The sequence below is a fragment of the Hypanus sabinus genome, chromosome 21, assembly GCF_030144855.1.
Source record: "Hypanus sabinus isolate sHypSab1 chromosome 21, sHypSab1.hap1, whole genome shotgun sequence".
Lineage (NCBI taxonomy): Eukaryota > Metazoa > Chordata > Chondrichthyes > Myliobatiformes > Dasyatidae > Hypanus > Hypanus sabinus.
Window position 1 is genome coordinate 39,411,964 of NC_082726.1, and position 18,841 is coordinate 39,430,804.

At 40.8% G+C, this 18,841-nt stretch overlaps 1 protein-coding gene across 7 annotated transcripts in view; it reads right to left on the reverse strand.

Moving 5' to 3' along the window:
• The window catches only part of LOC132378980 (tyrosine-protein phosphatase non-receptor type 13-like), a 411,889-nt gene that overhangs the window by 233,787 nt on the left and 159,261 nt on the right, over positions 1-18,841 (reverse strand). The window lies entirely within an intron of this gene.

Genomic DNA, 18,841 nt, shown 5'->3' on the forward strand with positions numbered 1-18,841 from the left:
TGATGAGATAGAGTGAAAACTTAAGAGTTTATCGTTATCATATCTGAAGTTCATTCAATAGTGGGATTGAAGCTGTTCTTCAGTCTGGAGATATATGATATGCTCTCAAGCCTTTGAATCTTCTGCCTGATGGAAGGAGGGAGATGTGAGTGACCAGGGTGGGAAGGGGTCCTTAATTATGTTAGCTGCTTTTCCAAGGCTTGCAAGGAACGTAAGTGTATACAGAGTTATTGGAGGGGAGGCCAGCTTGCATTTGTAACTCCTTGCAATTTCGTGTCAGCTTGGCAGCTCCATACCAAACTGTGATGCATCTGTATAAAATGCTTTCTATACTGCATCTACAAAAATTGAAGAGGGTCATCAGGGATCTGCCAAATTTCCTTGAGAGAAACATGGAGCAGTAAGAGTATAGGGCAGAACATGTAGCTCCTATCTAGTGACGACCCACTACCAGGTCGTATTCACTGGCTTCATTACAGGAACACAGATTGCCAATAAGAAGTGTTCATTGGGTCAGGCAGCATCAGCAGAGAGAAAAAGTGGGCTGATCCTTTGGGACAAGGACCCTTTAACAGAGCTGACAAAGTGAGAAGACAAGAGGTTTAAGTTGCAGAGAGGGAGCAGGATGGAGAGAGCAGGAAATGGCTGCAATAGGTTACATGCCCAAGTTGTCTGGATAAATTGAAACAGAAACAGAATACATTGGAAACACTCAACAGGTCATGAAGCAGCTGTGGAGAGAGAAAGACGGGATATTTTAGATCAATGTCTGCCATACAGTGAGACTACTGCAAATAGCTTAGTGGGAGGCATGAGACCAAAAGGCATTGGAGCAGCATTAGGCCATTCAATATAATGAGTCAGCTCCAACATTCAATCATTTTTGATTAACTTTCCCTCTCAACCCCACTCTCCTACCTTTTCCCTGTAATCTTTGACACGCTCGCTGATCAATGAGCAGTCAGTGTGACTACACTTTGATGTGCTGCTAATGGCAAGGCTGTTGGACATGCACAGGTCAGGCTGTTCTAACTGAAGGAGGAAAACTGACCCAACATGGATGACGTATAGCAGCCATGGTGAGTTTTGACACCAAGACAGCAAGGCACCTAAAGTTGGAGAATACAGTACTGAATCTGGAAAGTTGCAGAGTTGCAAGACTAAAAGTATGGTGTGGTTACTCAAGCTTGTGTTGTGCCTTATTGTAACAGTGCAAGAGACAACAGACTGAAAGGTCAGAGTGGGAGTAGGATAGGGAATTAATCTGGCAGGTAACCAAGAGCTCAAAATTTCTCTTGCAGACAACCACAATTGCTCTGGAAAGTAATTGCTCAGAATATCTTTGGTTTCTTTAGTGTAACAGACCATATTATAAGCACTGAATGCAATACATTAGACAGGAGGGAGTGGAAGTGAATCACTGCTTCTTAGCAGCTGAGTGTGGAATTTAACCAGGTGAAGAAGGGAGCCCATTGGGCTAGATGGCCCGATGGGAGTTGAGTCTCTTGACACCATAGATGTAGGAGAGGTTTTAGTGATCTGTGCATACAGAAAGGGGAGCTTTGCTCCCTCCAGCTAGTGTCACCATGCTTCGTCAGCCAAAGGTTCTTGGTTCCCAACATCATAGCTACACTCTGAAGGAGTAAAATGATTGGAAAGAAAAGCACAGGGTGCACCTAATAATCCACAGAAGAGCACTGGGATAGTATAATTGAATTGAATAATATTTACTGTCATTATACATAGGTACAATGAAACTGTTTGGCTTCCTCTCAGGCAATCAAACATAGCGGTAGATAAAAACAAGACAGTAATAGAAAAACAGTATTAAATAGATAAGTAGCAGAAAATAAGTTGCAGCAGCACCAGAGTATCACAGTAATGCACAAAGTGTCATTCGTGCAAGTATTTGAGTCCTTGTGTGTGCTCACAGTTTCAGTCATTGTTCTGTGGGAGTGGTGTGATGGAGGCTCTGGTGTAGAAGCTGTTCCTCAGTCTATTTAATCTGGCTTTTAGTGTCCTGAACCTTTTGCTTGTCGACAGCGGGTCAAACAGTGAGTGGCCAGGGTGTGTGGTGTCTCTGGTCATGCTGATTGCTTTCCTCCTGGGTCTGCTGGAATAGATGGTGTCCAGTCCTGGGAGCTCCATCCTGACAATTCGCTGGGCCGCCTTCACCGCGCGATGCAGGTCTTGTCGCTCAGCGGCTGTGCAGCTGGCATACCACACTGCGGCACTATTGGTCAGGATGGTTTTAATTGTGCTTCTGTTGAAGTTAAGCAACAACTTTTGTGGGAGTTTGACCTGTTTCAGCTTCCTGAGGAAGAGTCTTTGTTGTGCCTTTTTGACAAGCAGCGAGGTGTTTGGTGGTCCATGTCAGCTGTTCTGACAATGCCAATGCCGCCATTTGATGCATCCATCTCAACGATGAATAGACAAAACGAATCTAGATATTGTAGCACAGGGGCAGTGGTGAAGCATCACTTTGGTTCTGAAGATACTGGGTCTGCTTTACTTCTCCAGAGGAATCCTGCAGAGATCTTCTTGGTAAGTCCAGTCATGGATGCCACAATGGGACTGAAGTTTCTGCTGAAGCACCAATAAACATTTGCAAACTCCAGGAAGTGTCTCACTTTTTTCACCGTGGATGGTTTAGGCCATTCTGTGACTGTAAGGATGTAGCCAAAGAGCGACACTTGCTCTTTGTAGAACTCACACTTGTCTGGCTTGGCATAAAGATTATTCTTGAGGAGCCATCTGAGAAAACTCCGGACGTGCTGGACATGTTCCTGGCGAGAGCAGGAATAGACAAAAAATACAGGGAACTAAAAATACAGTGGCTCTGTACAAGCAGGGACAGAGATAACTGTACTTCCTGAGGAGGCTCTGGTCATTCAACATCTGCAGTGCTGTGCTGCAGATGTTCTACGACTCAGTGGTGGCCAGCTTTATATTCTACGTTGTAGTCTGCTGGGGCAGCAGGGAGAGAGCAGCTGACACCTAGAAGATTGATAGACTTGTCAGGAAGGCTGATTCTGTTCTGGGGTGGAACTGGATTCCCTGGTGGTTGTGTTTGAGGGGAGGATACAATAGTGATTGCTATTACATAAAATTTACTGCTCTGATGTATATTACTGATTCCACCGAGGTGCACCACTGAACATCACAGGAGATCCTTTCTCCCTGTGGCTATAAGACTGTACAACTCTTCCTCCTTAAGTATATAAGTATATGGTTTTATTGCACATCTGTATTTTGCACTATTTCTTTTTAATGTACTTTTTTCATACTTCAATGCTTACATTTTATATTTTAAAGTATGTATTTCTGACTGAGCAACCTTGCAACAATAATTCTTTTCAGGATAAATGAACTTTTATTTTATCTTCTCTTAGAGAAATGCCATTCAAATACACAAAAACAAACTGACGCAACATGTCCCAGAGAACATCACTGAGCAGTGCCTGATTAACAGCAGGGCCACTGGTCAGAACAAAAAGCATCATGAGGTACTCATAGTAGCCAGTGGAGGTGATAAATGCTGTCTTCCACTTGTCCCCTTCTCAGATGCAAACTACGTTGTAAGCATTGCGCAAATCTATCTGGGAGAGTATGATTGCTCCCTGGAACTATTCGAATGCCCAGTTTAGCAGAGGAAGAGAGTTGCAGTTCTTCACCATGTTGAGGAGCTAATAATCAATGTAGGGATGGAGTTTGACATCCTTCATGCTCACAAAAGAGAAGCACACAAGGTTGGCAAGGTTGAAAAGAGGTTGAGTTCTAAGGCCAACGTCTCCTTGATATATTCTTCCATGACCACCTTTTCAGGATGAGAGAGGGAAAAGAGTAAGCCCCGGGGAGGATTAATACCAGCTAAGAGGTCAATGTCGCAGTTGTATGGCCAGCGTGGAGGCAAGGAGATGGCCTTCTTCTTCCTGAAGACCTTCAGAAGGTCTGCAAATTCAGCTGGAACACAAGACAGGTCTGTACTAGCAGTTGACACAGGAGGTGATACGCTGCCAGGGGCTTATGTTATGCCCAGACTGGAAGACACGTACTCTTGAAGTGCCTTTAGGGACCAATCAATCCGTGAGTTGTGTCTTCATAGCCAGGGAAGGGCAAGAACCCACAGCAGTACAAGTGAATCCACAAGACAGGAGAACTCTTCCCCATGGCTGCATTCTAGCAGAAATTGTATGGTTACTGTGGAATGGTGGATCCTGCTGGTACCCAGGGTCTGATCACCCAGAGCATTGACGTCAATATTTTCTCTCCATTGTTGAGAGGGAACTGCTCATTTTCGACTCAGAGATATCCATGAGGTTCCAGGCTACCCTGGAGCTAGGAAATGCATGAAGCTCATGTCTTGTTCCACCCTGTCAGCCACAAGACAGCAGAATTTAACTGTTGATGGCCATTCCTTGTTGACACAGTGTGCGATGATGGCCCTAGTGCAGAGGGAGAATGTTGTGAAATTTGTAGATTTGTAGCAGCATTGTGCAAGACATAAATGTTACTATAAGTCATGATAAGTAAATAGTGATAAAGGAGAAGCCATGATTCAGGAAGATGGAACACATTTCAGAGGCATGAGTTTAGGAACTCAATGGAGACAGAGACAGGGGAACTGGAAGAATGGAATGAAGCTCTGAAGTGAGACTGGTTGATATGAAGTACAGTCAAGATAACTATCAGAGTCTGTAGGCTTCTAATGGATGTTCGTGGCTAGCCTATCTCCTGAGATGGAGACAGAGAGTCCAAAGAAGAGAAAGAAAGTGCCAGAATTAGACCATGTGAAAGAGAGACTGAATAAAGTGGACTCTGCAGCCTCTTGAAATTCAATATGGAATTTAATGATTTCAGGTAACAAGCCCCCATTTTTCTCTCCCCCCACAGAATTGGCTATATTTTTCTGTTTCAATCACATTCTGTTCTTGTTTTGTCTCTAAATGCTGGTTGTTTAAGTATCTGCAGATTTAGTCTGGCCACCTTGATCTGCATCAATCCCATACATTCTTCATCCTCCCTCTCTCTCGTTTAACCTTGTTTTCTTGATCTGGTAAACAAACAACCTGTTGGAACAACTCAGCAGTCAAACAAAATCTGTGGGAGGAAAGGAATTGTCCATAGTTTGAGTTGAAACTACATTAGTTGTCCAGTTTTGGCTTAAAATGTTAATTTGGCTTCTTTCTCCTCAGACGCTGCCTATCCTGCTGTGCACGCTGAGCATTTTCAGATTTTGTTCCTGATTTCCAGCATCTGCAGTCCTTTATTCCAATTCATCATGTATACAGAGAAACTAAGCATAATCTCTTTCTGGTTGGCAGGAGGACTAGTAAAATGTCGATGAAAATCAGTGCCTCTAGTCTCTTAATCTCCTCCTGGGCCTTTGAGCCCTGAATTAATTGCACTTTCGAGGTCTTAATTTCAATTCAATGGATCATTGCTCTTTGTGTAAGTTACACATTGACTTTCATATCTGGTTCTTGACTTCCAAGAACTATACAGTTTTTCAAAAACTCTCTCTCCAGACTTTATGAATAATGAACAACTGCTTTACTAATTTTAAACCATCTGTTCACAACATTCGTTGATCCACCTGCTGATACAGTAAAAGACAAGATAGAATTTCACCAGGGAAAAGTCACAAAGACTAAATCATAGATCAGTCTTTGTAGCTACCAACAAAAGGAGCAGGATGGGAATGAGACAGCAATGGTAGAGCCATTAGTACAGCCACTGTCTCACATTATTAACCTGGGTTCAATCCTGCCCTTGGGAACTACACGTGTGAAATTTACATCTTCTCCCTGTGAGTGTGCAAATTTGGTTTGGTTTCTCATTTTTGTCACGTGTAACAAAATACACTGCGAAGCTTTTGCTTGCATGGCCTCCAGACATTTCATACACAAGTAAGCTGAGGTAGTAAAAAGGGAAATGGAATGCAGAGTATAGTGGTGCATTTACAGAGAGAGTAAGTGCTGGTAGACAAATAAAGTGCAAGAACCAGGTTGCGGTAGAATGGGAGATTCAGAGTCCATCTTTCACTACATGAGAGGTCTGTCCCAGAGGCCAGTAACACTGGGAAAGAAGCTGTCCTTGAGACTGGTGGCACATGCTCTTATGCTTTTTTGTAATACAGTTTCCTCGCACATCACAAGGACATGAGGGTCGGTAGGGGTTAATTGGCCGCTGTTAATTGCTCCTGGAGTAGATATACAGCACTGTACAGGACCTTCAGCCAATGACGTTGTGCCCACCTTTTGACCTACTGTAAGATGAATCTGACTCCTCTGACATAGCCTTCCATCTTTTACCATGCATTTTCCTATCTATAAGCATCCTTTAGTCTCGAGGACCATGGATTTGCACCTTGCAAAGTTTCCAGGGTGTAGGACCTGGGCAGGGTTGTATGGGAGACCGGCAGTTGCCCATGCTGCAAGTCTCCCCTCTCCACACCACCGATGTTGTCCAAGGGAAGGGCAAGAGCCAATACAGCTTGGCACCGGTGTCATTGCAGAGCAACGTGTGGTTAAGTGCTCAAGGACACAACATGCTGCCTTAGCTGAGGCTCGAACTAGCGGCCTTCAGATCACTAGATCGACACCTTAACCACTTGGCCACGTGCCACATGCCTATTTAATAGTCTCTTAAATATCCCTAATACCTGAAAATAATTACAAAAAAGGACACTCCTCTTGACATATTCTCCCTAACACAAATCAAAACTCTCCTTATTATGGCAGAGATGATCCAAAGGGAAAGCAGAAAAGAGCCCACACTGCATCAGGTCTACATGGCAACCCAAAATAACTGGAACTTACAGCAGAAATCCCAGTTGCCTCATTTTCATCAGTGCCAGGATGAACTTACCCTTGATGTTGCCTGATGTGGGGATTGAGAGGTGTTCTACCATCCAAGCTAAGAGCTAAAGGAGGAGGAGCTACTTGCCGGTCATCTAGGCATTAGCTCAAAGTGGCCAGGGATAGATCAACAGATTGAGCAGCTTGCCATGCACTGTTTGAGATGCCAACACATCCAGAAAATGCCAAGAGTAGTGCCTCTCCATTCCTGGTAATGGCCTGCATTGCCCTGGCAGAAGATTCATGTAGTCTTTGCCGGACAGTCATGGGCACACATTTCTTGGTATTCATGGATGCAACTACAAAGTGGCCAGAAGTATTCCCAATAGCCTCTATTACAGCCTTGCACACAGCTTCCAGGCCATTGCTTCCTCCAAAGTGAAACCTGACATCATGAAAGCTGTGATGGTTCACTTGCAGATTAACTCAATGTCTTTTATGCATATTCTAAAAAGGAGAATAAAACCACAGCTTTGAGGATCTCTGCAGCACCTGGAAACCCTATGGCCTCAGGCTCGGAGGCCGACATCAGATTGTCTTTCAAAAGGGTGAATCCTAACAAGGCGACAGGGCACACTGGGGTACCTGGCAGGGCTCTAAAAACCTGTGCCAGCCAATGGCTAGAAGTGTTCATTGACATTTTCAGTCTCTCATGCCTACAGTCAGAAGTTCCCACCTGCTTCAAAAGGGCAAAAATCATAAAAGTGCCCAGGAAGAATAGGGCGAGCTGTGTTAACAACTATCATCTAGTAGCACTTACATCTATGATAATGAAATACTTTGAGAGGTTGGTTATGACTAGAATCAACTCCGGTCTCAGCAAGAACCCACTGCAATTTGCCTCTAACAACAATAGGTCTACAGCTGATGTGATCTCATTGTCTCTTCAAGTGGCCTTGGATCACATTGACAATACTTATGTCAGGCTGCTCTTTATTGACTACAGCTCAGCATTGAATACAATCCTTCCACAGGTCTGATCCTAAGCTCTAAAACCAGGGCCTCTGTGCCTCCCTCTGCAATTGGATGCTCGACTTTCTCACTGGAAGACCACAGCCTGTGAGGATCAGAAATGACATCTCCACTTCACCGATAATCAACACTAGCGCACCTCAAGGATGTGTGCTTAGCCCACTCTCTCTATATCCATGACTGCATGGCTAGGCACAGCGCAAGTACCGTCTACAAATTTGCTGATGACACAACTATTGTTGGCAGAATTTCAGATGGCGATGAGAAGGTGCACAGAAAACAAGGAGTCCATAAGTCAAGACAAAAATGGGAAAGTGATTTGAATATTAAAATTGAAGAAACAAATTGGTCAAGACTATGTCTTGATAGTATGACAAATACAATAAATGTTCAGTTAAGATTAGTGCAGTATGATTTTCTACATCAATTATATATTACACCACAAAAAATAAATAAATTAAATCCAAATTTATCGGATCAGTGTTTCCGATGTAACCAGGAAACTGGTACTTTTTTACATTCTACATGGTTTTGCTCTAAAATTCAACCTTTCTGGACAAATTTAAGACTTTTACTGGAACAAATTACAGGAACACAATTTCCTCATAATCCAATGTTACTTTTACTAGGTGATATTGAAGGGATAAAACCGAAACTCAAACTAAATAAATATCAGAAAGAATTCATAAAAATTGCACTGGCAGTAGCCAAAAAAGCTATTGCAGTTACTTGGAAATCGGATACACATTTAAGTATAGACTCTTGGAAGAAAGAAATCTATGGCTGTATTCCATTAGAAAAAAATACTTATAATTTAAGAGATAAATATGAAACATTTCTGAAAATTTGGAGCCCTTATTTACAAAAGACAGGACTAAATATATAGATGCTCTGAAGATGAAACAATTGGTTATTTGGGGAAAGAAATAAATATATATATTAAAGTTATTACGAACTCCATGGAGCATGTGGAGATCTTCCAACAACCAGGCACTCTTTCTTTCTTTTTTATTTCTCTTTCTTTCTCTCTTTTTTTTCTATAGGGCAGTTAGGGGGGAGGGGTTAAGGGGGGGGGAAGGGTTATATACATTTTTTTCACACTTTACTCTGTAATTACTTAAAAATGCAATAAAAAAAGTTTTCAAAAAAAAATCAGTATATTCTTGAAAAAAAAAGAGAAGGTGCACAGAAGCGGAATATATATCAGCTAGTTAACCAACACAAAGCAACAACCTTGCACCCAACATCAGTACGACCAAAGAATTGATCGTGGACTTCAGAAAGGGTAAGACAGGGAATACACACCAGACCTTGTAGAGGGATCAGAATGGAAAGAGTAATCAATTTCAAATTCCTGAGTGTCAACAGCCCTGAGGATCTATCCTAGCCCTCTACTTCATAAATTAAATGTTATAATAAACTAAAATAATTTAAAAAGTATATATCCTAGGTTTCCTTACTTAGCTTTTTCATTTCTGCAGAGGCAGGAACCTACTTAAATCAATGAGGTTACCACTCCAATCCTGAGAGGGGCTGGCGTAGAATCAAAAAAGCAGTGTCACAGGGTAATGCTGGAAACCCCAGTATGGTTAGATTCTGTCACTGGCTTCAGATCAGATCAGATTCATTTATTTATCACATGTACATCAAAACATACAGTGAAATGCATTTTCATTTATAACCAACACAACCAAAGGACATGCTGGGGCAATCTGCAAGTGTCCAATATCAGCACCAACATCTGTTAATCTGACGTCCAGCAGTTACCACTGCCAAACCTAACCATAGACTCAGTATGAAACGCCTTGTATTCCATGCTGACGTCACAGAGACAAAAGAGATTGCAGATGCAGAATCCTGGAATAAAATAATTCATTAGGAGTTTGAAGCTATTTGGCATGTCAATAAATACACTCAAAAATTTCTATAGTTTCTAAATAAAAATTTCTATAGTTGAACCGTGGAGAGCAGTCTGACAGGCTGCATCACTGTCTAGTATGGAGGGGCTACTGCACAGGACTGAAAGAAGCTGCAGAAGGTTGTAGCTCCATCTTGGGCACTAGCCTACAAAGTACCCAGGACTTCTTTAGGGAGTGTCTCAGAAAGAAAGCATCCATTATTAAAGACCTCCAGCACCCAGGACATGCCCTTTTCTCACTGTTACCATCAGGTAGGAGGTACAGAAACCTGAAGGCACACACTCAGTGATTCAGGGACAGCTTCTTCCCCTCAGCCATCCGATTCCCAAATGGACCTTGAACCCTTGGACACTAACTCATTTTTTAAAATATACAGTATGTCTGTTTTTGCACATTTTTAATCTATTCAATATACACATACTGTAATTGAGTTATTTATTTATTATATTATTATTATTTTATTGATTTTTTTTCTATTCTATATTATGTATTGCATTGAACAGCTGCTGCTAAGGTAACAAATTTCACATCACTAGCCAGTGATAATAAACCTGATTCTGACAAGATGTTGGAGGAACTCAGTGGGACTGATGAGAGAAATGGACAGAATTAAGTCGCAATGAAGGGTCTCAACCTTAAAGGTTAACTGTCCATTTGCCTCCAAAGGTAATGATATCATCGTCATATAACAGGGAAACAGGCCATTCAGCCCAATTGGTCCATGCTGACCACAATGCCCATTTGCCCTCCCTTGGCCCATATCCATCTTAACCTTTCCTGTCCAAATGTCTTTTAAATTTTATTATCATACTTGCCTCAATGACTTCCTCTGGCTTCTGATCCACATACACACCACCTTCTGCATTAAGAATTTGCCTCTCAGATTCCATTTCTCCCCTCAGTTTAAATCTGTGCCCTTTAGTTTTTGATTTCCCTTCCCTGGGAAAAAGACTTATCTATGACCCTTAAGATCTTATCCTCCTCTAGAAGGTCACCCTTCAGTCTCCTCCATACAAAGAGAAAAGTTCTAGCTTGTCCAACTTGTCACTATAACCCTTGAATTCTGGCAACATTCTCATTCATCTTCTTTGCTAATTCTATCCATGGTTACTCTCTAGCCTTTAATGTATTTACAATAATGGAAACTTCCTTTAATCTGAAGCTCCTCTCAGCTCCCCTGATTTCTTTTTTAAAGTATCTTCCTACATTTTCTATACTCCAGAAGGTCCTCCCCTGTTTAAACTCATGAATATTTACTGAAATATTAGCACTCTTTTGCAGGCAAATTTGGCAGCCAATTTGCATACTGCCAGGTCCCACAGTCAGTGAATAGATAGCCTGGACATCTTGTGGTCAGCTTAACAGGTAAATACAGATTCATGCTCTATTTCAAAACATCCCTAACAGTGCAGCACTCCCTCATCATTGCACTGAAGTGGAAATGGAACAAACTGTTGAATTTGAATGACATTCTCATGGTAGTCCAATAATGAATTAAATGGCATAATCAAGTCAGCCTCTTCCAGAGCATGAATACAACTATTAACAAGAGGTATTTCAATTCTATACATTGACTAAACATACAGAAACTAGGGAATGAAATCCTCATCCACACCGATGTAGAATGGGAAAGGGTCCCTAATTGGAACTGATTCAGAGATTGTGAACATCAAGGATTACTCCTCCTTTTCTAGTACTAGAATTAACAATTTGCCTGATTTTTTCCCCACCTGAGTATTGAGGAGCTTGCTATGTCCAGATGAAACAGTGATTCCATTTGATTTCCAATTTCATGCACAGAATTCAGTGTTCACAATGAGATTTGCTCTACCTTGAAGAGATTAAATGTAGATTGAGTGACTACTTTAAAGAACTCCTCTAATCAGTCCACGTGGGTGACTCTGATTGTCTAGTCATCTGTCACTGTGATTGGTCATCCAATTCTGAGAATTCTCTTTAATCTCGTACATAGCTCCAATGAATCGCAATGAAAGCTTGAAGAATAACACCCCATTTTCAATCTGGCCACATTGTAGCTATTAGTACTCAATAATGAATTCAAAATTTTCAGATAACCAGCCTTTCCTGCTTATGAAAATACAGTTTTGATGTAAGGTCACCTGGTGTTACATTAACTCAGCTTTTCTCTCTCCTCAGTTGCTACCTGAACTACATAACATGCCTTGTACTTTCAGTTTGTATTTCAGATATTCAGCTTCTGCAGTTTTTTTTTTCTTTTAATTTTCAATTATTAGAATCAGGTTATCACTGACGCATATCATGAAAATTGTTGCTTTGTTGCAGTAGTATATGGCAAAACATAAAAAGTTACTACAAACTCACAATAGGCATAGATATTATAGATAGGTAGATAGTGCACAGGAGGAATTGCAAAGCAGTATTCATGGGTTCACTGGTTCACAGACCGTTCAGAAATCTGATGGCAGGTGAGGTGTGAGGTGATATTTATGTAAGACAGTATAATGCTACTGGCACTATTATAATAAAACAAGCAGTTATAAAAATATAAAACATAGAACATAGACTAGTACAGCACAGTACAGATCCTTTGGCCCACAATGTTGTGCCAACCCTTAAATCCTGCCTCCCATATAATCCTCTACCTTAAATTCCTCCATATACCTGTCTAGTAGTCTCTTAAATTTCACTAGTGTATCTGCCTCCACCACTGACTCAGGCAGTGCATTCCATGCACGAACCACTCTCTGAGTAAAAAACCTTCCTCTAATATCCTCCTTGAACTTTCCTCCCCTTACCTTAAAGCCATGTCCTCCTGTATTGAGCAGTGGTGCCCTGGGGAAGAGGCGCCGGCTGTCCACTCTATCTATTCCTCTTAATATCTTGTATACCTCTATCAAGTTTCCTCTCATCCTCCTTCACTCCAGAGAGTAAAGCCCAAGCTCACTTAATCTCTGATCATAATGCATACTTTCTAAACCAGGTAGCATCCTGGTAAATCTCCTCTGTACCCTTTCCAATGCTTCCACATCTTTCCTATGTGTGAAATAGAAGCAAAGAAAGATAAAAAATGACTAGTGATGTCCTCACTGGTGGGGAGGTCAGTGCTTATGATGGAACTGGCTGAGTCTACAACATTCTGCAGTCTCTTTCAATCATGTGCTTTGGAGCTGCCATACAGGGTCCGTATCAAGGAGTGTGGACTGAATACTGGGGTAATAAGGCTTCATAGGCTTGAGTTGCCAACAATACCAAGCACAAAACCAAAGTCATATTAAAAAGAAGTGAGAACAAACTGTGTGGACTGAATACTGGGGTAATAAGGCTTCATAGGCTTGAGTTGCCAACAATACCAAGCACAAAACCAAAGTCATATTAAAAAGAAGTGAGAACAAACTGTTGACTGATTTGCATTATCATGATTTGCGGAAAATAAAAAAAGCATTGTATACTGTATCTTTTACATTAAGTAAAAATCACAAAGTTTGGGTATTTAAACAGCTAACAACAACAAAGCTCACTTGAAGCTTTTACCACAAAGAGCACCATAGAGACTAATCAACGCTAATAGTGTGGTCAAGCATGCCTGCCACCCTGATAAATCCCTTTTACCTCTTCTACCTTCTGGAGAAAAGATACAGGAGCTTGAAAGTCCAGGTAACCAAAATTAAGGACAGCTTTCCCCCCCACTACTATCGAACTTCTAAACCAATCATCTCTTTTATATCGCCTTCACAGTGGCACTGCCATGTTCTCAGACTCTTAATTCTACCTCCCTTGGTTATTCCATTACTGTCACTTTACTTTTTCTTGCACTACTCCAGATTTACACAACATGCTTTACACCATTCTGTTGTTTAGTGCTCATCACTGAATTTATTAGCACCATGCCTACTGTTTAATCTGTGAGCTTCAAGCAAGCAAGGAATTCCGTTGCATCCAATTGTATATGACAATAAACTGAACTGAATCTGAGACTATGGGATGCACAGGCGGGATGGGACTGGAATCACACAAAGACCAAATCCAAGAAAGCTGAAAGTTTTTTGGTTTAAGCAGCATGAAATTTCTGGGTTTTTATTAATGGTGCAATGGTTTTGAAGTCAATTTCATTGACAACAACATTTTTTGAGCCCAGATTTATTTGGAACAAATTCTCAACTTCTCACCAACAATCCTACAATGAATTCCAGCAGTTCTTTAACACTCCACACTATTTCAGGATTGCATCTCTCTTAAATATTTTGGCTCTGAAATAATCACTGCACCATTGGATATGACGTAAAGCAAAGTGAAATGTGAAATTTAGTACCGGTCTGTCCAGCATGAAGTCCAGCCCTGTTTCTTCTCCTCGTAGAATTGTGGAGGCAAACAGCTGAGAAACAGACACTTTATCCAGCCTTGTTCCACACTGAGCCTCAAGCATCCATTGAGATTTATCCTACACCAATCCCGTTGTTAATTTTCCCAGTAATCCCATGAGTCTCCCAGATTCTACAACTCACCTCTACACCAACTAACCTTCTAATGCTCAGCTCTTTGGGACATGAGATGAAGCTGCAGGAAACTAAGTGGTTACAGGGAGAATGGGCAAGCTCCACACCGACTGTACCGGAGATCGAGACCGAATCTAGAACACCACAGCTAAGAGGAAGCAGCTCCATTTTCTCCAAAAGCGTCCAAGTCCACCTCATCATTTATTGGGGTGCTATCACTCTGGAAATGACATATACTGTATTATAAAAAGACAATATTGATGATTAAATGTGGGATTTTTATAAATATACATTTCCATTTACAGGAAGAAGGCAGGAGAATGGGGTTGAGTGGGACAATAAATCATCCAAAAAGGAATAGTGGAGCAGACTCGATGAGCCAGATGGCCTAATTCTGCTCCTTCTACATGTCTTATGGTCTGACAGTTTTGTATTAAAATTACCAAGTGACATTATTACAAGTGTGAGTTAAGAACATTGAACAAAGAACCGTATGGCACAGTACAGGTCCTTCAGACCAAAACGTGCTGACCTTTATAAATCTACTCCACAATCAATTCAACCCTTCCCTCCTACACAGCCATAACTCTCCACTTTTCCTACATCCATGCACATACCTAAGGCTCTGCGAGATGTATCGGCCTCTCCCGCCACACCTGGTATCACTTTCCAGGCACCCACCACTCTCTGTAAATCAACCTACCTCTAACGTCTCCCCTAAGTTTTCCTCCACTCATCTTAAGCTGCTGCCATCTGGTATCGGATGTTGCCACCCTGGGGAAAAGTGGTGACTGCCCACTATGTTGATATCTCTCATAATATTTTACTTCTCAATCAAATCCTCCATTGCTCTTAAGAGAAAAGATCTAGCTTGCTCAACTTTACCTCATAAGACATGTTCTCTAGTTCATCCTGGTAAATCTCTTCACCCTCTCCAAAGCCTCCACATCCTTCTTTTAACAATGAGATCAGAACTGAACAAAATATTCAAACTGCTATAACCAGGGTTCTATAGAGCTACAACATTACCCCATGGCTCTTTAACCCATTCCTCTGATTAATGAAGACCAGCATATCATACATCTTATTAACCACCCAATCACTGTTTGTGGCAACTAAACGGGACCTGTGGGCTCAGACTTCAAGGTCCTGTTTCAGCACATTGCTAAGAATCCCACAATTAACCTTGTACTCTGCCTCCAAGTTCTATCTTCCAAAGTGCTTCACTTCACACTTTTCTGGATTGGACTCCATCTGCCACTTCTCCACCCAGCTCTGCATCCTGTCCAATTCCCATGGTAACCTGAATAAGCCTCTACGTTAAGTTATGAAGGATTTTGTTATTTCCAGCTGACAGCATCATATGAAATGTGATCAGCTTTTAACATGCTCAGACTGCTGTGAGCACACACCAGTTCAGTTACTGATAGGACACATTTTAACAAGTACAGGTCAAAATGCTGCAAGGCCAGTTCTTGCTTTGCTGTGCAGTATTACTGTAGTACCTGGTGTTCCTATCACTTACCACCCTGCTCAGTACAGTCAATAAGCTGGAGGAGGGCTCGGAGCAGGTTGGATTGTCTAAGGGCTATTGGAGTGCTGACCCTAATGGAGTATTTCTACAGATGGAAAACTGGTGAATTTGGAAGAAACATTACAGATTTTTAACCCACTACTCAACCAATATACCAGAAGTATTAGACAAGTGGAGAGGAGGTAAATCCTGTTAGTCCAATGGAGTCATGCAGTTCCAGGGAGTAAAAGATGAAGACAGGTCTACAATTTGGATGTTTTTCAATATACATTCTTTATGAACTGTCACTTTGATAGAGTGCTGATTTTATCAATGTTCAGTTAGTTACAGTTAACCAATCAACCGTTGATCTTGAACACACATTGTGTTATTATCAGCATGTGAATAGGTATTGATTAATGAATGCTCTCGATATCGACCTTCTGCAATGCTCAGCAGTGACCAGAGTTGAGAGGCTAACACTGGAACAACCCGTTCTCCACATTAATCAAAGAGCAGTTGAAATTGGACCAGATTTTGCTCAAGTCAGGTATACCATGGAAATCAAAAGAAGAATGCAGTTACTGGAAATCTGAACCAAAAACAGAAAATGCTGAAAGCACTCAGCAGGTCAGGCAAAATCAGAGTGAAATAATTCAAGTTGAAAACCCTTCAAAGAACAGCCTGTTTCTCAAGTAGACCCGCCCGTGCATATTCCTTTCTTTAAATATTTAACTGGCACATAGTTTAAAGTTGCTGTTAAGAGCTATTCCATCCATAGAGAAGAGAGAGCTGGGAACTGAGTGAACAGAGAAAACAACTCACTAGTTCCTTAACCAATCACATTATAGGAAAATGACAATGCAGCGACTGAGAATGAAGGTTGAATTAGATTGGTTCATTTGATAAAATATAGAGAGAAAAGTTACGAGAGAGGGAAAATGCTGGATCATTAAAAAAGGTATGTAAAATTATTTTTAAAAATCAAATATAAAATTATACTTAATTTAACTCTCCAATGGCTATAATCTTATAGGATGACACTACACAATTGTAATGGACAATGTTCATTTGTGAAAGAGATTACAAATCATAAAAGGTTGAGGTTGCAGTGTTAATCTCTATGGTACCTGACTCAATACGTCTAATCAATTTCTCTGTTTTTGCCTCTTATCTGTTTCCAGAAAGCCAGCTATTCTTCTGTTATACTGATATGTTACTGCTTACACCATGAGCTTAACTTTCTGCAACAAATTTTGATACAATAACTTATCAAATTCATACTGGAAATATAAGTATAGCATATCTAATGTTCCCTCTTTGCGTACAGAATATCTTCTTTATTAAAGAATATCGATGTAATTTCAAACATAATTTCTCTTTCTCAAAATTACACTTAGTGGGCACTTTATTAAGTACACCTGTGCATCTGCTCATTAATGCAAAAATCGAATCAGCCAATAATGCATAAAAGCATGCAGACATGGTCAAGCGGTTCAGTTGCTGTTCAGATCAAACATCAGAATGGGGGAGAAATGTGATCTGCGTGACTTTGACAATGGAATGATTGGTGGTGCCATATCGGGTGGTTTGAGTTTGTCAGAAACTGCTGATCTCCTAGGATTTTCATGCACAACAGTCTCTAGAGTTTGAAGAGAACGGTGTGAAAAACAACAAACATCCAAACAGCAGCAGTTTTGTGAGCCAAAATACCTTATTAATGAGAGGGGTCAGAGGAGAATGGCTAGACTGGTTCAAGCTGTCAGGAAGGCCACAGTAACTGAAGTAACCATGCATTACAACTGTGGCATGCAGAAGAGCACGAACGTACACTCAGTGACCATTTTATTAGTCATTATTATTACTATTTTATTAGCTTTAATAATAGTTTCAGAGTAAAATTAAAAATTAATAGTTTAATAATAATTGTACCAGATGTTCTGCTAACTGGCCTGTAGTTTTGTGCTTTCTGTCTCTCTAAAAGAGTTATAGCACATTCAGTTTTCAATGTAATGAAACCTTCACCAAGTATAGGGAATTTTGGAAAATTAAAAACAATCGCATAACTGATTTCATTAGCTACCTCTTTTAAAACCTTAGGGTGAAATCCATCAGGATTTAGAGGCTCACCATTCACAGATCCCACAATTTGCCCAGTGTCACTGCTCTGGTGGTTATAATTTACCTCCTTCCCTCCTTTCCAATTCCTGAATTTCAGTTACATCTGGGATGTTACTTATAGTGTGCGTAGTGAAGGTCAATGCAGAATCCCTCTTTAATTCATCTGCAATCTCTTTATTTTCTATGATTAATTTGGCAGACTTAACTTGTATATAACAAATCCTTACTTTTTAAAAACTTCTTGTGTTACACATCCATGGGGACTCTTACTATCTGCTTTTACATTTCTAACTTGGTCTCAAATTCTAATTCTTGCTTATTATCTTGTTATTCATCACATCAGCTACTACTGTCTCATTTTGTGCAGCATCCTCTCACAGGTCTACCTTCACTGCAGGACTTGTATGTCTCCAGGACAAAGAATTGGGCAGGAAAATCATTACAGACACCACCAAACCTGCAAACAGCCTTTTCAAAAATCTCCTTTCTGGAAAGTGCTATAGGGCTGTTCAAACAAAAACAAACACCATCTTAAAAGTTTCTTCCCCCATGCATTTAATCTGATCACCCATTCTGGTTAGCCAACCCCACTCCACTCTATCTACTACCTCAGTCAATGCACTTTTATAATACAGTTTACATTGTAAATACAAGTTGGTTTTTGTGCATGTATGCATATTTTATTCCATATCTGTACTTTAACCTATAAGACTAATTTTTATACAATTCTTTAATCTCATAATTGTTCAATGGTATTTTTTGTTGTATGTCACACTCTGACAAACACTCCACAGTACATGGAACTGTACAGCATGTAGAGAATAAAGCTGATCCACCATAAGACCATAAGACTTAGGAGCAGAATTAGGCCATTCAGCCCATCGAGTCTGCTCCACCATTCCATCATGGCTGAGTGTGGATTCCACTCAACCCCATACACTGGCCTTCTTGTCATATCCTTTGATGGCCTGACCGATCAGG